This window comes from Chlorocebus sabaeus, chromosome 22 (assembly GCF_047675955.1).
Source record: "Chlorocebus sabaeus isolate Y175 chromosome 22, mChlSab1.0.hap1, whole genome shotgun sequence".
In the NCBI taxonomy this organism is placed as follows: Eukaryota; Metazoa; Chordata; class Mammalia; order Primates; family Cercopithecidae; genus Chlorocebus; species Chlorocebus sabaeus.
The window spans coordinates 30,713,400-30,740,143 of NC_132925.1; the positions used below are offsets into that span (position 1 = coordinate 30,713,400).

A 26,744-nucleotide genomic window follows, 5' to 3' on the forward strand; every position below is an offset into this window, starting at 1 on the left:
TCTAAGTTCCCCTGGGGATAAAAAAGAGAACTAAATACATTAAATATGATCACTTCTATACTTGTCAATTATGTCTGTTTATAATACATGTGCAAAACTGTTTATCTGCTTTGCAGGGGAAACAATTTTTTTAAATGACTCATAAGCTCTATCATCAATAGTAGCAAGTTTTATTTTTAAATTTGTTTTTACTTTGAAACAGCTATACTATTTTTCTAAGTATATTTTTCAAAAGCAGCTTTATTAAGTCATAAATCATGTTTAGTAATTCAAACCATAAAGACAGCAACACAAAATTTGAAACACAGAAACATACACTTTCCCATTTACAAACTGCATCAGAGGGGATATAAACACCCTTTCTCTTGTTTGTGAGTAAAGGGTCAAGACACAGAGCAGAAAAATTTCAAAACTAAGTGCTTATATAGATCTTTCCTTATTTTAAACCTATGTACCAAATTTGTAGCAAATAACTTTTATGTGAAAATCAGTATTGTAGATGGGGTTGAAGATATGGCTAACTACGTTCCCACTAATAGTTTTTCTATGATAGAACAACTAACCTGAAACACTTATTATGATAAATAATAACAATAATAAAATATAATAGCAGCACCAATATCTGCATTCTGGTGAGCTTTTAATAACAGGCTCTCTGACTCAGGACTTTCATACATTATGCCTCACCTGGGAGTGTGCTTCTTGTATTAAATGGAGAAAATATGTATGTAAATATAGATATAGTTTAGATAATTTGAAATTTTATGTAATAAAACCCATTTATCATGGTCAATTAACTCAAGAAAACTCAATACTGTTTAAAATGAGAAACCAACCACTTTTTAGACAACTAAAAGTATCAAAGCATGACTGACTTTAGAAAGGTGTCCTATTTTACTCTAAGTACTATGACATTTTGCAAAATTTCTCTAATTCTAATTTGAAATCCTCACCAAACCATGAAATTTCTTCAAATGTGGTTGTAACCTGTTACCTCCAAAGCATCCTTGAGGATATTTGGCACCACTCTTGCAACTCATTCTATTCCCTTTCCAACTACAGTAACACAACCTTTGAAACCTGGAAACATATACTTTCTCCTTTACAAATGCATCAGAGGAGATGTAAACTCCCCTTCTCTTGGTTGTGAGTAAGGGGTCAAGACACATGGGAGCAGAAAAGTTTCAAAACTAAGTGCTTGTGTAGATCTTTCCTTATCTGAAACCTGTATTCGTCCAACAGTACAAAGACTTGCTCCAGGAATGAAAAGAACCAACATACTGGTCACATTTCCAATTTTCGTATAGTAATCATCAGAGTCAGTGCTAAGGAAAAAAGAAATATTTTTATTATTTCTTTCTTATGCAGATACTTTGCACATTTATTTATATTTGCATTTTTATTTATTATTCTTACATGAATTGGGAAACTGGGACAATTAGGAAATAACAACAAGTAATAAAGCTACAGGGAAACTCCTCAACTCTTCTTAAACATACTCCCTCAAAAGAAGGTGTAAGATTAATTTAAACTCTTACATCCTGGGAAAAGGATTAACCTAGCATACTGGAACAAGAGGGAAATGAAATGATCTTGAACTTTTCTTAAAGAACTTATCTTCTTTAGGATTCTCAGAAGAACTCAGGATTCTGTGAAAGTCTGACTACAGAATGACAAGGAAGAAACATTACCTTGTGTGACTATGCTTTCAATAAAGATGGCTACAGAACACCAAAGGTACATTTCAGAAGGGAGAGCTAGGTACCTTACTGCCAAGTGACAAAAAAGAAACCAAATATTGGTTAGAGATGGAGGAAGTGATAGCTGTGTAGCAACCAGGACATACTGAGGCTTATTCAAGTTAGAAAGTGGCAGAATTGGCCGGGTGCGGTGGCTCATGCCTGTAATCCCAGCACTTTGGGAGGCCGAGGCAGGCAGATCCTGAGGTCAAGAGATCGAGACCATTCTGGCCAACATGGTGAAACCCCCTCTCTACTAAAAGTACAAAAATTAGCTGGGTGTGGTGGCACTTGCCTGTAGTCCCAGCTACTTGGGAGGCTGAGGCAAGAGAATTGCTTGAACTTGGGAGGTGGGGCTTGCAGTCAGCCAAGATCACACCACTGTACTCCAGCCTGGGCAACAGAGTGAGACTCCGTCTCAAAAAAAAAAAAAAAAAAAAAAAAGTGGCAGACTTTCAACAAAATAGTGAAGAAGAATACAAAATGAATCTGTAGTCGAAGGTAAGAGAAAATGAAAGGAGTTGGACATGAAAGGTCTCCATTTGGTTGTTGGTATCAGGAAACACTACCAAAAATGATGAAATTGTATCACTTCAATCCTGAGTGAAATACACATGAATTTTGGGAACAACTTTCTCCAGAGAGAATCACACCTTCAACCTAATGGGAAGGAAGTAGGAAGTAATTCCATCACTGAGTAAAAGTTGAAAGCCTCAAAGTTTTACTTTGCTTTTACTATGGGTTTTAGCTTGAGGATCTCAGCATAAAAGCAGTTCTCTATCTCTTTGACAGGCAAGAACTCAACTAAGAGGAACAATGACATACAGAGAGAACCATAAAACTAAACACAAAGGAAAGCTGTATCAATTTCAAGTGGCTACACGTTTTGCTGAGGCTCAGCTCTGATTTTGCCTGGCCAGGTCTCAGGACCTCAGCATCACCTTTTGCCTCAGCCTGGTTGTTACCCTTTCTTCTGGGCACCTTCTGCTTCTAGACCTTGAGAAGGTCTGGCAGACACAGCTTAGGAAACTGCCAAAGCAGAGTGGTGGTTATGCCGAGGATGTCACTGCAGGAGAAGAGGGCCTGGACTTCTGAGCCACTGAGAGCTCTCAGGACTCGATCTGACATTCCTGATGCATCACACTAGAATGCTCTTCCTGCAGACACTGTAATCTGTCCTGTAAGTAAAATAAATAAGTTCAAAGCCCTCAAAGACAACAACCATGTGCAAAAAGGAAAAAGGACATGACTCTCTGAGCAAGCCTTTTTTTTTTTTTTTTTTTTTTTTTTTTTTTTTTTTTTTTTTTTTTTTGAGATGGAGTCTTGCTCTGTCACCCAGCCTGGAGTGCAGTGGCGTAGTCTCGGCTCACTGCAAGCTCTGCCTCCCAGGTTCAAGCAATTCTCCTGCCTCAGCCTCCTGAGTAGCTGGCACTACAGGTGCCTGCCACCACGCCCGGCTAATTTTTTGTATTTTTAGTAGAGACAGAGTTTCACCATGTTAGCCAGGATGGTCTCAATCTCCTGACCTCGTGATCTACCCGCCTCGGCCTCCCAAAGTGCTGGCATTATAGGCATGAGCCACCGTGCCAGGCCACCAATTCTCATATGTTCTCTCTGGGACCAATGATCCCAGTTTGTTTCTCAAGCTCCTTACCCCCAATTCTTTCTACTCCAGGTGAAGAGCTGTCATTATTTTTCCTATGGAAGAGTGACAATCCCAGGATTTTGCCACCCCTACTTCATGGAGAAGGTCAGGATTATCTTCCTGGGCACTGAGTAGAGTTGGCTTTTTGTCTACAGCCTCATCTTCTTCACTTTGTGGTGGTGTTGAAGGTGTTGGAGGAACAGGGGGGCACTGGGCCTCCATTTTCTCCTTCCTCCTCCTTTTTGTCCTTGTGGCCTTCTTATGATGCCTATACTTTTTGAGGAGTGGGTCTAGATTTCTCCTCTGGACTGGAATCATGGTGGGATCTTGTGAAACCTCAGCCACATGACTCCCAAGTGTCCCCTCCAATGGCTTTTTCGATGATTTCACACTTCTTTTCAGAGGGTCATTTTCCCACAGATAAAATCTCTCTTCTGCATCTGGAGCTTCTGTTGATGTGCTCAAGTCATCGACAACATGTCTTGGGATAGAGATTGGAGATTCCCTATCTCTGTCATTGATGGATTTTTTTGACCGACTATGGTGACCCCAGCCAACTTTGCAGGAACAAGGAGCTCACAAGGACCAAGAGTCAAATGCTGAAGGAAGTAGTAAGTACAGCGAATCTTTCAAGTGATGTATCCTTAGCTATCATAGATACAAAAGACATACCGATCTCAGATTTCTCCTCTGGACTTACTGAAGGAGTTCAATTACCTCCAGAAATAGAGTCCTCAGGTTGTTCTTCTTGGCCGCAGAGATCTCACATTTCCTAAAAAGAGAAAGTCATTGAAATACTTACTCCATGGACAATGGAGTTCCTTCTAGTCACACATAACCACAGTTCACAAAAACTCTACCAAACATCATAAATTCCTGGGTAGTAATATATTTAACAACTTATCAGAATGTGTATCAGAATTATCCAGGGTGTTTGTGAAAATACTCATTTATAAGCAGTATTCCAGACCTACTTCGAATCTTGAAAGCTGGATGTAAGGAATTTGCATTTTTTTTCCTACTAATTCAGGTGATTTTTATGCATCCTAAAATTTGAAAACTACTGCTTTACAGGGACACTGAATCCAGTATTTTACAGGGCTATGAAGATGACTGTAAATAAATATAAAATCTCACTCTCCCCTACAGATATTTCCCTAATCATGTCAGTCCATAAAGATATTTCTCCTCTAAAATCTTTTAAACATTATCACTTAATTTGATATGTTATCCCTTATTACTTTCTATTTTAATTTAAGTTTGAAACCTTGTAGTTATATCTTCTAACCAGATTATAAGTTTCTCAAAGGCAGGGATGCTCTTAGACTTTGTGTTCCACTCTGGTATTAGGAGTTTAGTAAATTGAATGAATAAAAATATGAATAGGTTTATGTCCCAGTATAAAATGACTGACGTGAGATGACACTGCTCTGTAAGAAGAGTTCTAGAGTAACAATGTAAAGAGGACATGAGCCCTGGGAACAACCTAGTCCAACTCCCAAATTTTACAAATGGGAAAGATGAGGCTCAAGTAATAGAGTGACTTGCCTAAAGATGAGGTTGGTAAACCTTTTCTGTAAAGGGCCAGACTGTAAATATTGGAGGTTCTGTGGGCTATATGGTATTATCAGAAGTATTCATCTCAGTATTATAGCAAGAAAGCATTCGTAAACAATGAGTAAACAAATAGTCATACCTGTGTGCCAATAAAACTTTGTTTTCCCAAACAGATGGTGGTCAAGATTTGGCCTGCAGGCTATAGTTTGACAACCTCTGGCCTAAAGTCCTACAACTAGTTAGCCACAAAATTGAGATCAGAAGTCAAGTCACCTAACTCCCAGCAAGTTCTCTTCCTACAAAAGAGCAGAAGACTAGAATGAGAAAGAATTTTTCTTCAATGAAAAGAAGGGCTGTCAAAGAAGAGGTCAAAATACGCCTGGGCAAATAATACTTCTATGCTCTCTGATGACCCTTAGTCATTTACACAACTAGTTAGCTAAATTCTGAAACTGGACAATTTTCAAACAAATTCATAGATTGGCCTTCAAAAGGATGAGGGAGGGGAGTTAGGCTCCACATTTTCTATCACACTTGCCTAGAAAACCATGCTATTTAGTCTCTTTTTAAGCAATAGAAAAGCCTACAGATAGATAATGAAAAATACTTTCTTTGCTCATCTTTCAAAATTACTGTGACCTGTGAATATGGCTCCACATTGCAGAGTCCAGGGATCAAAGTTTCAAGTAACTATCAGAGAAACATGAAAACAGAGATATGATTCCTAGGTTATCAAAGAAGCTAAAACTTTACTTTCTAAACCAAGATGCTCTTTAATAACGAAAGTCGTCAGAGTATTAAAGATTAAGTTGCCCAAAGTCTTGAGGGTATTTTTAAATTTGGGAATTTCTGAGAACTTTGAAGTCCACCTTGAACTTTCTGCTCTATTTTTACTCCACCTCTAATGTGTTCCTCACCTCATGCCATTAATTTGCCTTCACATAGTAAATGCTGAACAAATATTTGTTGACTTATAAATTGAAGGATTAGTGAATAAATGAACCAAATGCTTTGAGAAAGTTCCTTGGCTTGTGGCTATAGAGAATAAAGCAGGCCTGGCAATTTCTGCCAGAGGATGATATTCAGTGCTTTTTTGTTACCCTTCAGTGAAGCTAACAGTGCCTTCACATCGCAAATATCAATGAAAGTTTCATGAATGAATTAATACATTTGATGTAGGCCACTTCAGTTATAATTACCTGCCACAAAACATGGTATCAAAAGACCGAATTTATTTACTAACATATTAACATGAAAATCTTTGTATTAGTAATTGGGTTTAGTTTAACACTGTGAGGAAAGTTTGGTAAAATCTCTGAGAGGGAAAAAGGCCCATGTAATATGAGAGAATGCTGGCCCACCTTCTCTCTGCTCCCTCTATCAAGAGCAACTATAAGAGCATCAACCACAGAAGCCCCCAAAGAGGTGGAGATAGGACTAAAAAGGGAGTCAACATGACAAATTCAAGCTTCAAAAAGTCAACCTGGCTTCTCCATCAGCTTAGCAATAGCCCTGAGTTAGGCCTGCATCATGCTTCAAGCGTACTTTTACAAGGTTCTAGTCTGAGTCTGGCCTCTGTTCTCTGGAATCCACCCTCCATAAAAGAGCTAGAATGTATCTTTCTAAAAGAAATCTGATCATGTGACTCCTCTGACTAAAGCTCTGCTCCCTGCAGGTCCTTGATGATCTGATTCCATGCCACCTGTCCAACTTCAACTCCACCACTCACCCTCAGGTATCTTATACTGCTGCAGAAACAGACTGCTTGCCATTTCCTGAGAGCACCATACTTCTTTAAACATTCATCCTTTTACCTGCCATGCCCTTGCCCCTCTTCACTACCTGGCCTACCTATATTATCATTTCTAAGAAAACTTAGCTGACTTCTTCAGGCAGAAAAAAATTGATTTATATTCTTGCATAACATTCTGTCCCCAAAGATACCATTCAACTGAATTATAATAAGGTGTTTAAATATCTATCACCTTCATAAGGCCTGGAGTTCCCTGAGGGCAGGAACTCTCTAATTACTTGATCCCTAGCATCTCCATGGTGCTTGGCACCAGGAGGGCATTCAGTCAATGTTTCTGGACTTCAAAATGCAAATTTTTATAGACTGCCTCCCAGAACCTGGGCTCTAGAGACGAATTCTCCCCTTTATCTGGTCCTCTTTCTGAGGAGGACAAAGCTGAACAGGTCTGGTTAGGTACTCAGAAAAGAGCTGCTCAGGTAGTGGCTAACATCACTCAGTCCAATTCTATCCTAGAAGCATTATTCTACCCACCTACCTACTAGAATCATATGAATAAGGAATGCTGCCTAAGGAGGTCCTTTGGTCATTCAGACCCCTGGCTCCCCTGCAGGTCCACTTCCTTCCTGCCTTACCAGATTTCTCTGTATTCCTGGTAGACTCTCATCATGCTATGGCCATCCCTACCTCCCTATGCTGGTCCATGTGGAGCCTCCCTGAAATCTCAATGATCCCTGGGTTTTCAGTTTTTAACCCAGAATCAGTTATCTCATCCCCAGAGAACACATGCCCATTGTTTGGTGTCCCTATCCTGAGGAACCTCTTCCCCAAGGACTAGATGTACTGACATGCAAGGATGCTATTCAAACCACATGGATCTTTTACCCGGCAAGATGCAAAAGAGGTTTGTACCACATGAATCTCGCTGCGTCTGGAGCACATAATTTCCCTGGATTTCACACATTAGAAATAATTGGGTATATAAAACATATTAATTCACATCACAATCTGAGTCCATTTGTCTCCACAAACCTGTTGCACTTCAACTTTCTTTCTGAAATTTTTTTTCCCCATTTTCATCTATTACCTTAGGCAAAGCTGAGAGGTTCACAGCCCTTGGATAAATTTGCTGCTTAAGCAGACTCAAAGCCGACTTAGAAGTCTTAAACAACAAATTTTTGGCCACTGAAGTTTTGAATGGTCCTGAAGTAGAGACTAGAGGAAAAATTCACTAATCATTATTGACAATGAAGTGACTTTCCTTCTTTAATGGGAAAGAAATGATTGGCATGAACCAACTCTGCTACTCAGTGACTCATTAGAGAATTAAATAACTGAAGCATCAAACAACCATTTTCTTTGAAGATGACCTTTTTCATATTAAATGAAATGCTGAAAAGCTAGTCTCGAAGGAAAAGAAAATGAATAATCTGTGAGGGCAACTATTCATTCCTGAGTAGACAGTTAAAAAAAAAATACAGAGAGAGAGAGAGAGAGAGAGAGTCACTAAAATATAATAGTAAACATCACAGACTGTTGCTTTACAAATTAAGTGCATCTTCCATTTTCAGGGTAACACTGAGAGTCTACCATGAATCAGACACTGGAATAGGAGCTCTTCAAGATGGTTATCAAAAAACTTACACTCATCAGCATAATTTAAATAGTTGTTTTCTAATGTAGCAGACATCAGGATCACATGGAGGGCTTTTTTTTTTTTAAATTTATTTATTATTATTATACTTTAAGTTGTAGGGTACATGTGCATAACGTGCAGGTTTGTTACATATGTATACTTGTGCCATGTTGGTGTGCTGCACCCATCAACTCGTCATTTACATCAGGTATAACTCCCAATGCAATCCCTCCCTCCTCCCCCCTCCCCATGATAGGCCCCGGTGTGTGATGTTCCCCTTCCCGAGTCCAAGTGATCTCATTGTTCAGTTCCCACCTATGAGTGAGAACATGCGGTGTTTGGTTTTCTGTTCTTGTGATAGTTTGCTAAGAATGATGGTTTCCAGCTGCATCCATGTCCCTACAAAGGACACAAACTCATCCTTTTTTATGGCTGCATAGTATTCCATGGTGTATATGTGCCACATTTTCTTAATCCAATCTGTCACTGATGGACATTTGGGTTGATTCCAAGTCTTTGCTATTGTGAATAGTGCTGCGATAAACATATGTGTGCATGTGTCTTTATAGCAGCATAATTTATAATCCTTTGGGTATATACCCAGTAATGGGATGGCTGGGTCATATGGTACATCTAGTTCTAGATCCTTGAGGAATCGCCATACTGTTTTCCATAATGGTTGAACTAGTTTACAATCCCACCAACAGTGTAAAAGTGTTCCTATTTCTCCACATCCTCTCCAGCACCTGTTGTTTCCTGACTTTTGAATGATCGCCATTCTAACTGGTGTGAGATGGTATCTCATTGTGGTTTTGATTTGCATTTCTCTGATGGCCAGTGATGATGAGCATTTTTTCATGTGTCTGTTGGCTGTATGAATGTCTTCTTTTGAGAAATGTCTGTTCATATCCTTTGCCCACTTTTGGATGGGGTTGTTTGTTTTTTTCTTGTAAATTTGTTTGAGTTCTTTGTAGGTTCTGGATATTAGCCCTTTGTCAGATGAGTAGATTGCAAAAATTTTCTCCCATTCTGTAGGTTGCCTGTTCACTCTGATGGTAGTTTCTTTTGCTGTGCAGAAGCTCTTTAGTTTAATGAGATCCCATTTGTCAATTTTGGCTTTTGCTGCTGTTGCTTTTGGTGTTTTAGACATGAAGTCTTTGCCCATGCCTATGTCCTGAATGGTACTACCTAGGTTTTCCTCTAGGATTTTTATGGTATTAGGTCTAACATTTAAGTCTCTAATCCATCTTGAATTAATTTTCGTATAAGGAGTAAGGAAAGGATCCAGTTTCAGCTTTCTACTTATGGCTAGCCAATTTTCCCAGCACCATTTATTAAATAGGGAATCCTTTCCCCATTTCTTGTTTCTCTCAGGTTTGTCAAAGATCAGATGGCTGTAGATGTGTGGTATTATTTCTGAGGACTCTGTTCTGTTCCATTGGTCTATATCTCTGTTTTGGTACCAGTACCATGCTGTTTTGGTTACTGTAGCCTTGTAGTATAGTTTGAAGTCAGGTAGCGTGATGCCTCCAGCTTTGTTCTTTTGACTTAGGATTGTCTTGGAGATGCGGGCTCTTTTTTGGTTCCATATGAACTTTAAAGCAGTTTTTTCCAATTCTGTGAAGAAGCTCATTGGTAGCTTGATGGGGATGGCATTGAATCTATAAATTACCTTGGGCAGTATGGCCATTTTTAAAACACATCATTGAGCTCCATCCCTAGTGTTTCTGATTCTGTAGGTCTTGATCCAATAAAATTTGCATTTCTTTTTGTTTGTTTGTTTTGATTTTTTCTTTTACTTTAAGTTCTGGGATACATGTGCAGAATGTGCAGGTTTGTTATATAAGTATATGTGCCATGGTGGTTTGCTGCACCTATAAACTCATCATCTAGGTTTTAAGCCCTGCATGCATTAGGTATTTGCCCTAATGCTCTCCCACACCTTGCCCTCCACCCTCCGAGAGGCCCTGGTGTGTGATGTTTCCCTCCCTGTGTCCATGTGTTTTCATTGTTCAACTCCCACTTGTGAGTGAGAACATGTGGTATTCGGTTTTCTGTTCTTGTGTTAGTTTGCTGAGAATGATGACTTCCAACTTCATCCATGTCCCTGCAAAGGACATGATCACATTCTTTTTTTATGGCTGCATAGTATTCCATGGTTTATATGTACCCTATTTTATTTATCCAGTCCATCATTGATGGGCATTTGGGATGGTTCCAAGTCTTTGCTATTGTAAATAATGCTGCAATAAACATATGTGTACATGTGTCTTTAAAGTAGAATGATTTATAATCCTTTGCATATATACCTAGTAATGGGATTGCTAGGTCAAATGGTATTTCTGGTTCTAGATCCTTGAAGAATTGCTACACTGTCTTCCACAATGGTTGAACTAATTTACACTACCACTAACAGTGTAAAGTGTTTCTATTTCTCCACAGCCTCACCATCATCTATTGTTCATTCTGACTGGCATGAGATGGTATCTCATTGTGGTTTTGATTTGTTTTCTCTAATGACCAGTGATGATGAGCCATATGCAGAAAACAGAAACTGGACCCCTTCCTTACTCCTTATACAAAAATTAACTCAAGATGGATTGAATACTTAAGTGTAAAACTCAAAACCATAGAAACCCTGGAAGAAAACCTAGACAATACCATTCAGGACATAGGCATGACCAAAGACTTCATGACTAAAACATTGACAAATGAGATCTAATTAAACTAAAGAGCTTCTGCACAGCAAAAGAAACTATCATCAGAGTGAAATGGCAACCTACAGAAGGGGAGAAAATTTTTGCAATCTACCTATCTGATAAAGGTCTAATATCCAGAATTTGCAGGGAACTTAAACAAATTTACAAGAAAAAAACAAAAGACCCCATCAAAAAGTGGGTGAAGGATATGAACAGACACTTCGCAAAAGAAGACATGTATGCAGCCAACAAAAATCTGAGAATTTGAATTTCTAACAAGTTCCTGCTAATGCTACTGGTCTAGAGACTGTACTCTGAGAACAGCTGCAAGATGAGGCACACTGACATAAACTAAGTAAAAAAAGAGGAATTTCTAACCACTTACAATGACCAATGTAAGTACAATGTAAGATGCATGGATTCTGAAATGATTATCTGGGGAATTTTGTAAACTCCAGCCAAGCTGTCCACCATCTTGGGGCTTTTCAGAGAATATAGCCAAAGGCTATATGCCTGAAATGTGGGTATGTTTGACACTGGATTTGCCAGCAGGTCTTTTCTCATGAGGACCTCTGCACCCAGCACCTCCCGTCCCAGGTTCAACCTCAGACTAGTTACAAAGCTCCAGAATGTGAATGTCAATGAAGTTGTCTAACTATTTAAAGGCTAGGAATGCACATATAAAGTAGTCATAAAATAGTTTTACTTTTCTAAATAAAATAATTGAGTATTATCCTTTTATTAAGTACTTGCTTAAAACTTTACCCCTCTGGGCTGAAAATCAATGCAGAAGATGAGATGCTATAACCTTTGATTTAGCCTAATAAAACAGTAACAAATAACGTACTGAGTGGGTGGTTAAATCTGATAATATTTTGTGCTGAATTTTCTGTGGTAATTCAATTAAAAATTCTATTGGCCAGCCACCAGAAAGTATACAGATCACCAAAGTTTTATAGCATTCCATATTTATTCTTAAAATAGCCTATATTAATTTGGTTTCTTTATTTACTTAAATACCTCAAGTAGAGTTTCTTCCAAGTATAATTTAGAGTAACCATTTATATTTGTGCTATTTAAAAATCTCTGTTGGCTCATGCCATTGAAGTCCTTAAAATTCTCAATAAAGAGAGAGAGAAAAAAAAAACAATTAGAAAGAGAATACATTACAAAAGCTGTATCAATATGACCACCACAATATTTCTTCAAGGTTCTGAAGAACCAATTTACTCTGGCTCCTCTATGCTTTCCTTCAATTAGTAGGGCCCCAAGAAAAACAAAATTGCCACTCAAAGAAAGCTGAAGTCATTCAGAATCACTGAATTGTTTGGTTGCATTTAATCCTGCCAGGGTTCCTAGCCAAGGAGTCAATGATCCTAGGCTCTCTTCATGCCTTTTCTAATGACAGCCTTGAAGCATTCCAGAAAACTTTAGCACTTCCTTTTTTAACCATAAATTGAACATAACTCTCCCAAATTCTTAGTCTATAATTTCTCATAAAACTCTTTGAGATCCTCCTGTGAAGACAAATGGCAAGAATTATTGGACTTTAAATTGTGATCCTTCAATGTTATATGCACCGGATCATAACTCTATGGCTTTGGTTCCCTCATAAAACTAAACCACAGAGTCATTCTTTTCATTTCAAGCTTAACAGCACACAGGCCCACGGGTGAAGCAATATAAACACTCTGGAGTAATTTCTCAAAACCAAATCTCTTCTCAAAAACAGACTGGCAACTCAGTGGTGTGTAATCTCTCCTCTGAACCTGTGAAGTTTATAGTTCTCAGGGCACCCAGGTAGAATAGAGAGAATAATGTTCATGTATTAAAGTGGGACAGGCCTAAGAATTGTCTGTAATTACAGAACTGGGGGTTAGAACCAGCTCTACCATTTTGTTGCCCTAGATAAGTCACCAAGTCAGGTGATTGCTTTTGGGGGAGAAAAGTGAGGTCTCAGGTTTAGAGATATTTATTTTTTACCTTAGTTCATAGAATTCGTTTAATCAAAATCACTGCTTTATGACACCCTCTGGCCATTGGTCCATGCATGGCCCTCTTTTTTAATTTATTGCTTTAAATTAGCATTTTAAACACACATACTCTAAGGTGTGTAGCTGAGAAAAAATTTTGCAAAATATGCACTAGAAGTATTCATACAAATGTTCATAGTGGTACTATTACAATAAAAAAAAACCTGGAGAAAAATCAGATGTCCATTGTCAGGATATTGTAGCAGACTTTCACAGAGGAATAGTAAACAAGAGTCAAATGAAGAAACTACAGCTACACACAACAATATGGAGCTATTTAATGTTTCTGAGTCTCTGTTTTGACCTCCTAAATGAAGACAATATCATTTACCTTATTATTTTCTGAAAACAAAGCAGATACTGCATGCAAAAACCCTTAGAGAATTATAACTAGTAAATGTTACTATAACTAGTTAGTGTCACTTATTTTCCTCCATATTCCCGATCACTTCTCAGGTTACACAAGAATAATCTGGAAACATCATACTAAAGAAGAGGAAAGCAGTATAATCTGAATGACTCAAATTTAGAGTCACACCAAAGGGGTCCAAATCCCTGATTCAGCAATTATTTTCTGTGTGAACTCAGCTAAATTAACCTCTCCGAACCTCAGCTTTCCCACATGTGAAGTAGGAATAAAATTAGTAACTATTTAATTGAACTTAAATGAAGTAACCCCAGTTCTTATTAGCGCACTGCCTGAAACACTATAATAAGTGCTCACATCAGTGATAGGGTTATATTAACAGGGATCCCTTTTACATTTGTCAAGTGAACAGTGTTGCTTTCCCCTGCCCTTACTTTCCCCTCAGTCTCAACACAAGACACACACACACACACACACACACCATTCATGCACACATATATTTGCTTTGCTTTTTCTTTTCTTGCTCTTCAACTCCTCATATCTAGAATATAATTGAGAGCGGTAAATAAGTACAATAACTAGGCCCAGGGTTTCTGCCTTGGACATCAGGCCATAAACAGGTACAATTCAGTCAAATTAAAGCACTCTTAAATGTAAAGTTACCCTAAGAACTTTTCTCAGAATTTCAATTAAAAGTGAGGTTCATTTGCATGCTACTAACTAAAAGAACTGTAGATAGAGAAAGGCAACAATTTCCACAGTCCACATAGAGTAATAAAAAGTATGGGAGTAATTCTTTAAATGTAAACCTAATTGAAACAGAAATGATTAAATAATTGTATTTAAAACAAACATTTAGAAGGGCATGTTTTACATTTGTTGAATTTGGTAAACCAGACACCTGCCCGGTCAGGTCACGAGGGAAGAAACTGGGACCTGAAACTAGACCTACCCATTAGAGAGGATGGCTCAGTTGCAGGTGCTGGGAGGATGTCCAGTCTGGCAAGCAGAACAAAGTATCTGAAGAATATGGCAGAACACAAGGATTGAAAATGCAGCCAGGAAATTGGTAACAGGAGGCAAACATGAAAGAGCAGAAGTTCACTCAATACGAAAGCACGGCTTGGTGCCAAGAAGCAGCTAAACGTGTCCCAAAATTCAGGCAGGCAGCATCAGAAAGCCTTATCTACAATAGTAGAGCCACAGTCAGACTGTGGAGCAGGAGCTGGACCCCGGTGGCTGAGAGAAAGAACAGCAAATGTAATGTTGGGTCTTAGGTGTTCTCAGAGGACCTGGGCAGACCTGGCAAACTTTTAAAACAGGAACTCAATTCTGGGTAATGGGAGAAGAATGCAGGTATGAGAACTTCAGCATAAGGTAGACACTGAATCCAAGGAATGAGAGACATACATGACTCTAGAAATTACAGCAAAAGCCAACGGCAGACCAGAAGCCAAACTAACTTGATGCTAAGGAACAAAAGTGTTGGATTGGAACTCCCTTAAATGCCTCCTCTCCCAGGTAAAGCCTGGCCACAGGGAGCTTAGAAGGCTGAGTGAACAGGCCGAAGTCATGGTAAGCAGAGGTCTGCAGAGACTGGAAACTAGGAAGGACTTGACAATAACAAGATCAGGAAAACCAGGCCCATAGTTCCAATTTTGTAATCAATATAATTACCCTGAAACTTTCTAAGCAACAAGTAGCAGCACTCTTATTTAAATCAAATCTCAGTACAACAGTTGAACATATAATCAAGAAAATTCATGTACGTTTGTTTTAATGAATTTGACCTATACTAACAAGATAGGTTATTTCTGCTGCTCAGTCCACTGTCTGCAGAAGATGAAAAATAAAAGTAACCCTTTTCCTATTTTTCTCTCCTTTTCATTAGTGTATAAATTTAACCTATGAAAATGAATCGCCTTCCTGAATTTCTTCTCATCTCTGAAATACAAAGACATCTTTTGGCCCTGTCCTCTCTCTAAAAAACAATAAATACATTTTTCAAGTTTTTTCATTCTTCTGAGAGCAACATCTTCTAATGGGGCCCTAAAGCATTGAACCCTAATAATAAAAATGCAATATCGAAGTTATTAATGTATTTAGCACACCACTATGTGTTACTGCCTGCCACAAAGTGGCATGCACACACAAAATGTCATACCCATGGCCAATTCATTTTGGAGAAGAATCACCACATAGCCATCCTTGGAAGTCAAGGATCTCCTCTTTCGGTATGAACACGCATAAGATGAAGAAGGATTAGTTTCATATGCCATACATGCCCATTTCTGTTGTGACGGCCTACCCCTAAAATGTAACAGCCAGACCACTGGCAGCCTAGACCCCTAGACTATACAGAAGCAACAAGAATCAACAACTGGCAAGTGTCTTCATAGCCAACGTCGGCATGTCCTAATGAGCAAGTGATATTTAGCTGAATAAGTATTCATGAGCAACTGCTTCTGGAATGCTCCAAAGCCTGATAATTAACAGCTGCATGCTGCAATTAATTTTTATTTATGCTTTAGATATCCAGGCAAGATATATTTCTTGTGTATGATGGATTTATACTTCATGTCAAGTCTCAAAGCAGCAATAAGATAAAAACACCAATGTTGTTTTCGTTTGTATTTTCTTCTCAATTCAAATGCTCTGCTATTTGTATCTCAAACCACCACACTGCCTTGCATTCAGTAAGAAAATTCCAAAGCCCATGCAAAGACCATGAGGGAAAAGCTGGCAATGGCATCCAAGGCTTTCCCCAGGTATTCACAAACCCTTGGAGGGTATCCAAAGCAATGATCTAAATTAAGATGATGACACTGAAGTCTCGGCAGTCTCAATTCACCTCAGGGGCCCCTGTGGGCATGTTATTTCATTCAACAAATGTTAATTGAATGTCCACTATATGCATAGTACTATTCAAAAGTTTGCAAAATTCAGGAGTTGCTTTTCCAGGTCCTTTCTAGCTTTATGATTTTATAGTTAAGAAAACACACAGACCAATATCTCAAGAAGTTTACAATTCTGAAGGTGACATCAGATTATACAAACAAAATAACAATAACATATGACAGGATGAATAAGTGCCATACAATTGGCAATACAAGAGGCAAGTGTTGTAAGACAGCAGAGAGGAGAGTGCTTTGAATATTAAGTTGAAGAGCTCTCTATGGCAGTGGTTCTCAAACTCTAGTACACAGCTGGGTTTGTTAAACAAATCACTGGGCCCTACCAGCAGATTTTTTTTTTTTTTTTTTTTTTTTTTTGAGATGGAGTCTTGCTCTCTCCCCCAGACTGGAGTGCAGCGGCCTGATCTCGGCTCACTGCAGCCTCCACCTCCCAGGTTCAAGTGATTCTCCTGCCTCAGCCTCCCAAGTAGCTGGGACTACAGGCGTGTGCCACCACGCCAGGCTCTTTTTTTGTATTCTTAAGTACAGACAAGGTTTTACCATATTAGTCAGGATGGTCTAGTTCTCGTGACCTCGTGATCCACCCACCTCGGCTTCCCAAAGTGCTGGGATTACAGGTGTGCAGTCGGTCTGGGGTAGGGCCCCAAAATTTACATTTCTCACAACTTTCCAGGTAATGCTCATGGGACTGGTTCAAGAACATCTTGAGACTCAGTGCTCCATAAGAAGCCATTAAGGTTTACTTACTGTAGAGGGGGCAAATAAAGCAATATGATGAAAACAGTGTTTTTATCTAGAGACAATGGGTAGGATCTGGTAGAAGGAGAGTGACAGATTTATAGCCAGCTCCAGGGAGGGAAATGATCCAGGACAGAAGGCTGAGATTTCAAAGATCTGGCTTGACTAGCACAAAGCTGCCATTTGGTGACTTTAGTTCAAAAGGATTCCTAATGCCTGGAATAGATTAGGCATTGAATAAGGATAATTTGGCCCTCCTGTGTCCAAGTCTCTCCAGAGATGATAGAGAATCTCTTGAAAACCACATACAGCCTTAACATGGAGCTGTTGAGATTATCCAGATAGAAGAGGTTCAGAAGCCTCTATTCATATTTTTGTCAAGTTTCTCCCTACATTATAAACTCCTACCATTTGAGGCACTACTTTAGGTAAAGGCATTGACTCCCTAAGGCCTGTTAAAGTTGCACCTTAAACGCTTGTTCCTTCTGTCACTACTAGGGAACAAAAGTGGTATTTCTCTTGAAACTCCAGCTTTAGGAACTCAGCTCTCCATAATGTTCTTTTTCATAGTGAGCCATTTGGATCCTCACATACTCCAACCAGTAACTGAAGACATAGGAATCTCCACAGCTTTACTGCATGAAGGGAAGTCTTTGAACACATGTTATATGCATGTCAGCAAATTGAAGGTATGTGGTGGTTACCAAGTTGTCTTTTCTCGCTCTCCCTCAAAAGAGAGGAATAATAATAAATATTAAATCATCATCATCATAATAAAGGTGGCTTGCTTTATTATTTCAGGTCAGCCAGCTAAGGCCTCTTAGCACCATGTCACACCATCCACCTCTTATCTCAGCCTCCTCAAGCCAAATATCCCAACAGCTTTTCTTAGCTACTTGACATACATCTGCCCTTCCCCTCACCCCAAACCCAAAGGCCATTCCTGACCTCTGTCCTAAGTTTACAGAATTTCACTCAATAACAGGGGGGTCTATCTGAAGTCACATTAAGCTGATTGTTCCCAAGACCTGGCCCCTCTTTGCTTTGTTCACCTGTTCTGGTCATTCATATTGTATGCCAAAGTCCCTGTCTCCATTTCTTGCAGATGTGGGGCCTACTGACACAGACATTTGTCACTTTGTCAGCCTGGGCCGTGTCCCAACCCTTTCTGAAACATTTTAGAGTAAATTTACAGTCATCTGTAATCCATCCCTTTCAATTAAAAAGTGGGGAGGGGAGAACAAGCTAGAGAGCTTTATCAATGCTCTTTGCTATGTATTGTCCAAAGTATGAAGCCTTCATACTTCAGTGACGACGTGCAGGAGATTCCAGCCAGATTCCTCAGCCTTCCTCTACCTGCTCCTCCCCTATTTGCCCATATTTTGGCAGGATCTACTCGGTTCCATTTTGACGAGGTTTGTCCTTCAGGTTTTCTCTGTCCATCAGGGTACTGACACCTCAGGGAGAAGGGAAAAGAGCTTTGTTCTGTATCCTAGTCGGCTGGCTGAAGGGCTTGCTTCCACCTTGTTCTGTTGGCACTTAGTAAGTTATCAGGCCATAGGCTAGATGCTGAGGATACAAAGATTAATTACAGACAAACAAGCAAAGAAACATGGTTCCTAGTGTCATGGAGCTTTCAGTCTAGTGGGCAGACACCAATGCCCTGACTTCCTAAATATATATATAAGACCAGAAATATTAATGTGGAAGTGATAATCCTATTTGGAAATAGGCCAGAGGTTTAAAAATATTAAATTGTATCTCAATGTGTAAGAAGTCTCCTTAAAAATTACTTTAAAAAACAGAAAGGATTTACACCTTTTTCAGTCTGTTTGATGGTCCAGACAGAAAGGCGGTTCTAAAGATTTTGTCACAGTGTAATGCAATCTCCCTTGATTGTTACCCCAGGTGCCTTTCCCTCAGTGAAATCTATCATTAAAAGAAACTCCTACATGTCAGATGAAGTGAAATGGGGGGAAGAATAGGAGAAGGTCTTTTTCCCAACTTCCGGAGTTGGCACTAGTGAAAAATGTATTCATGAAATTGTGTTTCTAATACAAACACCAACTTTTCACCTAGCAGCAAAGCTCTTTCTTTCACTTTCTTGCTACCTTTTTTATGATTATAAAAATAATACATGCACATTGTAGACAATTTATAAAATATAGGGAAGTATAAAGAGAAGAAAACCTGTAAGCTCACTAACCGGTGATAATCACTTCTAATATTTTGGTTTATTTCCTTCCAGTGTTCTTCATTTTTCTATGTAAATAAGTATTCACAAACATACAAATATTTTGCATACCTGTTATCATGCCATATATGTATAGATTTGTATCCTGCTTTTTTCTCTCATCATTAAATATAAAACACATGTTTGTACAATTAAATATTATTTTAAAACATCAGCAAGGCTATCTTCATACTTATAATGACTTTATTTCTCCCGTTAATCTAAGTCCAAATATTTTATAAGAAAGACAGAGTTACTCCTCATTTATGTTAAACTTTACCTTGAGAACACATCAACTGGAAAAGTAAAAAGAGGAAAATCCTGTTAATAAAAATCTCTGAAATCAATTAAGAAATAGGACGTTTCTGCAAACTTCACTTTCCTTCCTGAAGAGAACTCCAGAAAAGTCACAAGAGGTGAGGGTAGTGTCCAATTCTCTCTTCAGATCTAACAGGTAGGTCTTTACGATTTTATAGTAAAGTCCAGGGTCCTGACTATAGACCTTCATCCTAGAAGCATATAAGGCTTTTTTTTTTTAAGTTTGGAATTTCAATTCAAAGACTTGGTTGCACAAATATAGCACAAAGTAACCTGATTAGACAACAATCTATCTTTTAACAACAAATTCAGAGATTTTAAAAATCTGGCTGGAATCTCCTCCCCATCATTACTGAAATGTGGAGGCTTCATACTTTGGAAAATACAAATTCAGAAACTTTTTAACATAAAGTTTACAGGGAAAAAACAGTATTTAAATTATATCTTAGTTTTTAATAACTATTTATTATTTTGAATACAGTTTTAATGTTGACTTGGTGATAAAAGTAGCACATAATCATTCAAGCCACTTTGTTTTCTGTCTTATTCTCTGAACAACCCTATGAGATCTGTGTGTAGGCAGAGAAATATTGCTATCCCAGTTTCAGAGACAAGGTCCTTAAGATTCTGGAAATGTTAAATGACTGGTCTGCGCTCACACAGTAAGCCAAAGAACTGGGGTCAGAAACTTTTATTGTAAGCACATCATTCTTTTCAAATAATTTATTTTAAGTATCTTTAAGAGAACTGTGGTTTGCCTATATTCTATCTTGTTCAGAAATGTATGGTATTCTGTCCAACTCTGTCACAAAGCATTTTTTAAATGGAAAATTGACAATCTCGAGTTGGCTCCAGAGGAGGGTGATCAAGACTGTGAGAACTATAGAAGCCATGTTCTATCACCAATAATGGATGAAGGAATTTGGTATATTTAGCCTGGAAAGAGAAGATCAAGAGGAGATAAGAGAGTTCTTTTAATGTTTGAACGGCTGTCAAATGGACAGACAAGCCGACTCATTCCACATTGCTCCAAATATCAGGCAAGAACAATGAATAGAACTTCAAAAGAAACAGGTTCCTGCACAATAAGAGATCTGTCTTTTGAACCAATGGAACTGTTCAAATGTGGAGAAAACTACTCTCTATAAGAGAGTGAATGCCTCTGCCCTGGACACATTTAAGGAAAAGCTGGCAGGGACACTGTGATGACTTTTCTGGTTCCTTATATCTTCCATTTATTTTTCCTTTGTTTCTCTTGGCTCACGAATGCAATATACAGTACACAGTATATGACAGAAGAGAAGCTGCTATGAGTCAGGTGCTTCCAAACTGTTTCCCAGAGGAAAAAATCACCTGGGGTAGTTGGACAAGGAGCCTGGGAAAGTTGGGTTTAACAAGTGCCCCAGGTGAATTTTATCATCATAGAAGTTTAAGAATACTTTCCAAAACATCATTTCATTTAATCCTCACAACAATCCTGTAGGGCAGATGAGAAAATTGAGGTTCAGAGTTATTTAGCAATGTGCCCAAAGTCACATAGCTATTAAATGATAGAGAGGGATTCACAGTGAGGGAGTTTGACCTGGAGTCTGAGATATTACCCTCTACAAGACACTGAAAAGAAGACACTAAGAAAGGAAATGGGTAACTTGAAGAAAGGCTTTATTAAATGTGCATGTTGAATTTTTAAAAATTAAGTCATGATTCCTTTGCAAGCATAGTAAAATGTGGAGGTTTGTAAATGATAGTGTTCGGACTCAGGCAGGAACTATGTTGAAGTTCACTTTTTTGTCTTTCATGAATAATTATGAAAAGGGTGTACTAACCAAATAAATAATTTCAACATGATTACAAAGAGAACAACATTTTAATGCACTTAGCAGAAGCAATTTACATGCATACAATTAATGTGCTAATTTCAGTGATCTTTAGCTATTCATTAAAACAGGCCTGGCAGGTCCTGTACTTGGCAACACTTTGTTAGTCATTTCCTGCTATTACTTTATGTACTCAAAAGTAATCAGCCATCTATAATTTAAGACTTTTCACTAATTAAATAGCCCTTTTTCTAATTATGTCCAAATTAGAGAGGTTAGTGTGTGGATAAATATGTTTGTGTTTGGTTCATGTATTTAGAGATGGTGATTTCTCTGCATGTGGCAACAAAGAACAACATGTGATCAATAGTCTTTAACGCAGAGCATGGGGGATTGTTACAGTGAACAAGAAGGACCTTTTGACTTAAAATCTGAGCAGCAGAGAAAAAGTATTGTCATTGAGACGGGCTTTATGTTCAGCCTTGTAAACCTAGCAAGGTCTGGATTTGTTGCCCTTCAGGGAATAATACGAGGATCATCTGTTTTTTCAGGCCTTTGCCCAAGAGATGAAATGGAATGAAGGTTGAGGGAGAAAACGAGTTAAAGGTTGTGTTTGCAGGAATGTGTTTGCTGACATTGATCTATGGGTAATTTTGTGATTGTAGGTTTATTCACAAAGGGAGCTCAAAAAACAGATCAATAAGAAAGCAATGGTGAAGATGCTGAAGAAAAGGTGATTAATGAAAAATATGGTGAAGGTGCAATCTGCCATGTAGTATGAATGCTCCTTCATTCAGCACCCTATAAATAAATATGCATCAGATAGAACGGCAACATTCCCTTGGAATATCGTTAGAGCCAGGCAGAATCTCATCAGAGCCCATGCTTCAAAGAGCAGTTCCTCATGTCCATGGAAGCAAGTTTAAATTCTCTTGTGTAAACTCTGTAAGCAGTTCCACTCTTGCATTATGCATGATTCTGACATCTTGTAACATTAGCAGTGTTCTAAAAGTGATTTCCAATATTATTTCATGTGTTACGTTTTAACAATGCTATTTAGGTTAGGATTTTACTTTGGCCACATAATATCTTGTTACATTTCCTCATATAGCATCTAATTATGGTAGCATTACTGTAACTTAGTACTGTATAGATAGACAAGGATTTAGTGTAGCCTTAAAAGAATTTGTTGCCTTTAAAGCCAATGCGTTCTTCTGTCATTTTTAATGCGCTGATTTACTATGTAATGATAAGTGTTAGGCAGAATCCCAGCTCCTTATACCAGGGAACTGATAATGAGTCGTGCTAAAGTGAATACCAAAATCTAAGAAAACTAAACGTTACGGTGGGTTATGTGTCTTTCCGAGGATAACAACACTCAAGTTCTTAAATACAAAACTCCGAGAGGAATTAATCCTCGGTAATCTTGTGACGAAGCAGAAAGCTTTACTCGTCCCATTCTTGGGTCTCTGTCCTTATCCTCTTTTGTAGAAATCCAGGCTTTTCTCCCTATTGACCCCTGCCTTCAAGAAAGGATTTGAAATCAGGCTTTAGCACCTAGAAAATATTGTGTCAGAGAACTTACTCTCCTTATTTCATGTGTATCTCAGTCTTATTATTTTGAAATACCAGTTTCCCATTTAAATTATTTAATCAGCTAGTCATCCTGGGTAGGACCCGGGTAGCAAATGTGCAAGCGGATTTCTTTCAGATCTCTCTGTTTTTTAAAGATCCAGGTAGAGGCTATATCTACACTGCATGAAGGATAAAATTAAATGCTTTCAATTAAATTCTTAATTTGGTCCATGAGTCAGAGAATTGAGAAATAAAATAACTATTTTTAGATTTACTATAGGAGGTAGTCTAAGCATCTTTACTGATAACCAAATGATTACATATGTTACTCTCCCTGGATTATAATTGATACATCTAAGAAAAAATATTTATGTGGAATATGTGTTATGTGTGTAATACACTGTATGAAAAGCAAGTGCTATATGCCAACTGCTTTACGTACGTTATTTCAATCAAGTACTCTGCATACAATCTTACCTTGGACGAAACTGTCCAGATGAGGAGGCAGAAGTCAGGGTTGAAATCCAGTTCGGGTTCTCTTTGCCAAGTCTGAGAAGAGACATGGGCAATGTTAGCCCTAAGGAATGAATGCTTTTTCCTAATTGGTTTCCCCAGAGAGGGCACCTTTTTCTAATTCACTGTATGACCTAGTATTAGTGCTGATCTCTTTTCATACTCAGAACAACACCTCAAAGAATATATGTTTATAGGTGAAGAACACAAGAGCTAGAGGGGTTAAATCGCCCACCTGCTGAGATACATCAGAACTTGCAATTAGACTTGTCTGCCTTTAAATACCATGCTTCCTCCCCCCCGCCCCCCCAAAAAAAGGGAAAGTGGGAGGAAACTCACTTATGTCCTTGGTCAATGCATAGGTAGCCCAATTGTTTGTAGTATTGTGCTAATGAAACTACAAAGCCATCAGGTTTAGTTAAAGGCAGTGAACTACATTTTGTGTTAAGTTATAACTGTATTCTACGCATGGTGTGCTTCCAGATGCAAAACAATGAGAGGAAGGAGTCTGACAGTGTAATGCAGTGGTTCTCAAACTTTAGTGGGCTTTAGAATCATCTTGGAGGGCTTGTTAAACAGAGATCACTGGACCCCCAGAACAGAGTTTCTGACTCAATAGGTCAATAATTCACCTGAAAATCTGTATTGCTAACAAGTGTTCAGGTGATATTGCTGCTGCTCATCCAGAGACTACACTGGCATAGTTTAAAGAATCTATGAATTAAAAAGAAACCAACCAACCAACCAAAAAAAAAAAAAAAAAACCCTCAAATTAAAACTAAAGAAAAGCCACTAGTCTGCAAGTGGGTAAGGAGTGTTGTCTAAGAACATAAAAGCAGCATGGGTTTTGTGTCTCATTTTTCCCTTCAATCAAGTGAATCAGCTTGCAGGATTATAATGTTATACAGAGCTTTCAATTTACAGCCAAATTGTATTAAAGATTAAAACAACAATAAAGGATAACAAGGTATCAATCTGACAAGATTTGGCATTAGATGCCCTGCTTAATATTATCATCTTTGGGAGAAAATACTGCTGGAAATGTCAGAAAACAAATAAAGAATAGGAGGCCTGCCCTATTAATTGCATATTTATTCTTATCCTGCCCTCATTTTTCATATATGGACAATCACAGTTAATCACAAAGCATTTCTCTCGGGATCCTTTGTGAAGTGTGAAATAAATTTTCCAATAAAATGTTTAGTAGAGTGTGTCTGGTTTCCAATTAAAGAAACATACTTGTATAATATCACGAATTCCTTCCACGAAACATTTCCTTTGTATAGAAACACTTCGCAATAAATTTTAAAATAACCCTATTGTCAGGATAACTTAACAGCAGAGTGCCTGGTGAGCCCCACTACCCTTACTTCCCCCAACACTCCCTAAGGAATAGTCTGTACAGAATAACTTGATCTTGTCTGTATATGCAGTCAGCCAGTGTGGTGTGAAAACACCGTTACTCATCACACTAATCTATATGTATCACCCCATAATCAATACGGCTAGCACACCGCCAGAGTGATCGCGTAAACCAATTCTGTCAATGCATACCAAATGATTACCTACGGCCACCATCTATCCATGCAGTATCCAGAACAGACTTGGACTTACTTTTTTTCTGTTTTCACTCTGTTTCCTTTTGTCCCTTCCATGCTTTTAATCTTCCTTTAAAGAATCCCAATCTCTCTCTTAGTAACATGGAAAAAACACAATGAGGCAATCCATTTTCTGAATGGTGGAACCACAGATTCACAACATTTAATTAGAGCTAATTTAAGAGGGTTTTCTTAGTCTTTAGGACAAAATCCCTCAAGGGAAATAGTGATGCAATTATTTGATGTCTTTCACTTGGTTTGTTGGCTCACCTTTGGAGTTCTTAGTTATGTCTGGAAAAAATCAGACAGGTGGGCTTGTCTTGATTCTTATGGAAGCAGCATTGTCCTGACAGTTTGATCACGGTTCTAGAAATCAAGTTTTTCCGGCTGTGAGTTACTGACAAGTCTGTCTCCAGCTTTAAGGACAGCCTTGCTTAGAGAGTTATTTTCTTTGATGTGGATGTCAAACTAACACACTGATCATACTGTAACAACTAGGTTTTTTCTTCCTTTATTAAAGCCACAGGTCAAAAGAAGTTACCTGGATTTCATGTGAACTATGAGAAGTGAGAATTTCCAAAGACTTTTTTAAAGGAACAAACTACCAGGAAATTTTTAATTGGAAAAAAAAAAAAAATAGATAACTGTGGTCATGTGAAATGAACCTAAAATTCAATATATCATTTGAGAAACCTCATTGAAAGGCTAAAGTATCTTCCTGTGTATGATAGACCAAAGTCAGAATGGTAATTGACTAGAGTACAGGATTTTAAAAGAATCAGATTTGCTGCTTTATCTCAAGTTGTCTTCTCAAGGGACTTTTTAAACACCTCAATTTTGAAATGAAAACAGTAAGAATAAAAATAATAGTGTAGATGGATGACTATTGAGGCAGAACTTGAAGTCTTCTAATGAGAAATTATGCATTTTAAAAACTGCCAAATACTTTGACTTTTACCAGTGTAGACATTACTTCGCTGTGGGAAGAACCATTTTTAATTAAGTGGATGTAAGACAAATAGGCATCCATTGTTCTGGGGCAAAAGTGCATTAGGCTTCTTTTTAATTTTTCCCCTGTGACTGAAGCTGCTCCACTCTAAATCCCTTAGAATATGAAATTCTAAGAATGCCATGAGGGGGATGAGCAAATTTCTAAAATGATTTCTGGAAAGAAAGTAACGGAAAACCTCACCCCTGTTTCCTTTGAGGTTGCAGGTTGTTCACATACCTTTAGTTGACTGAGGATGATGTAGCTGAAGTTAGCTGGAAGTTTAGAAGCCCCTGAAAAACTTACCACAAAGAATAGATTCCGGACTATGGAGTCAGGCTGCAGATTAGGCCTGGGTTTTCTTAGGCACAGTTTTCTTCCATGGAAAACTTTCCTGAACCAACCACCTTGACACAGTGGGTTTGCCACAAAAAGAAAATAAATAAGTAAGCTGTGTGAGCACCTGTGTGTTTAGAATGGGTGTCTGTACGTGGCTGCATGATATTGGGCCCACTGTCTGCTGGCAAGGGGTAACCATGGCTGAGGCTAAGAAGGCTTCCTCTCCCTACTCAGACCTACACCTGTGGAATCTCAGCAGGGCACAGTGAGAAAGCAGCACCATT

At 38.4% G+C, this 26,744-nt stretch overlaps 1 pseudogene; it reads right to left on the minus strand.

Annotated features, from left to right (window-relative positions):
- Positions 1–228: 228 nt before the first annotated feature.
- On the minus strand, positions 229–26,540 carry LOC103228345 (uncharacterized protein NECTIN3-AS1-like; annotated as a pseudogene).
- Between the last annotated feature and the right edge of the window lie 204 nt (positions 26,541–26,744).